The following is a 1,785-nucleotide window of genomic DNA, read 5'->3' as shown; positions in this document are numbered from 1 at the left end:
TTCACACAGAAGTGCCTGGGTGGGGAGGGCTTAGGTCCTGTTGTCCACTTCTATAAGCTATGCTTATTGTGTTTCTATGGTAACAACGCCTCTGCAGCTGCTGCTATTTCAATATAATTGATTGAGACACCACACTGCAATTGCAGGGCTCCTGAAAGCTGTCTTACACTTGTTTCATAAAGGTGATTGCTGCTCCTTTAGCATCCATTCTAGCTGGAAAAATCCTAGGGTAACAATTTCTTAATAAAATAAAAGCAAGTTACTTGGTTTCCTGAGGGGGGAAAGAAAAGGCGGTTTAAAGAGCTTTAGGGAAGCCAGGCTTCCTATCAATTGTCTAATTATCCACAAATAATCACTCCTGCAAATATTTTTAACTCCAGTTCTTTGGTACCAATTTCTTACTGAGCTGGACTCTGCTGAAAAGTTGTGTCCTTTCATGCTGACTTTACTGGCCTAATAGATTGCCTTGCAATCAAACCAATTTTTTTAAAAAAGCTGCAGAACGGGATTTATATACAACCAACCACTTTATACTCTGTAATGTCTCTGAAAGATCCAAGCTAGATTGGGTACTACCACAACCTCATTCCACACAGCCCAGGTTAGAATACCTAAAAACTCCAACCAGTAAGAATAACATTGATAGCAAAGTTAGAGACAGTGAACTACAGTGGGAAATGAGCTGGACAGGTGTCAAGACACAGGGAGCTCTTCCTTTCTCCTTGACCAACTCATGTCACTTTGGACAATGCACTTTATCCCTCGATATCTTCCTCCATCTGTAAAATGGGTATGCAAATACTGACATACTTGCCTCACTAGGACATTTTGAAATAATTTTGCATACGTTTTCATATTTACAGAGCACCTTCACAATCATGATCTTACTTATTCATGTGCTCATTCTTTCAACAAATATCATTGAGAATCTGTTATGTGCCTGAGTTTCTGCCAGATTCTGGCAATACAGATGGCCCTGCTCTCAGGAAACTGCTACTCTGATGGAGGACACAGGAAAGTAAACAATTAAAGCACAATGTAATAGACATTATTAGAGGTATAAGTGTAGAATGCTTTGAAATCCTTACAATGGCTTGTGAAACAAACAGAGAAGCAGTGATCATCCCAGTTTTACAGATGAGGAAACTGAGATTCAACAAATACAATGACTTGTCTAAGATCACGAACCTAGTTAATGGTAGCCTGAGAACCTGAACCCAGCTTTCCTGATTCCTCACTGAAATGTTCCTCTGCTGTAGAAGTCTATATCCAATGCTTTGCAAAATAATCAAGGGATATTATGTGTACTGACAATGCATAGCCAGTGCAGAATACAATGTTGATTCATCAACAGTAGAGTCTGTAGCACTGACAGAAGAACTGGTGGGGATGGAGGCATGAGTAGAAGATATCTGTGTAGTTGAAATCAATTGCAGAATGACGTGATAAAATATAACATTGTATAGAGACTTGGTGATCTCCTAGGACTGTAGCACCATTAACCCCCAAATATTTTGGAATTCTGGGCTAGACTCCAAACAAAATAAATGAACCAATATGGTCCTTACTCCACTGGGGGATAAAGGGACTTTAGATCAAAAGCTAAGATTATTGATCTAATCAAAGGCACCTACTTTTGATCTGATACACATGCACAAACACACACACACACGTATGTGTGCTCAGTCATGTCTGACTCTTTGTGGCCCCATGGACAGCAGCCCACCAGGCTCCTCTGTCCATGGAATTTCCCAGGCAAGAATACTAGAGTGGGTTGCTATTCCC

Source organism: Bison bison, unplaced genomic scaffold (genome assembly GCF_000754665.1).
Source record: "Bison bison bison isolate TAMUID 2011002044 unplaced genomic scaffold, Bison_UMD1.0 scf7180017854405, whole genome shotgun sequence".
In the NCBI taxonomy this organism is placed as follows: Eukaryota; Metazoa; Chordata; class Mammalia; order Artiodactyla; family Bovidae; genus Bison; species Bison bison.
Note: the sequence above shows the minus strand (reverse complement) of the source record.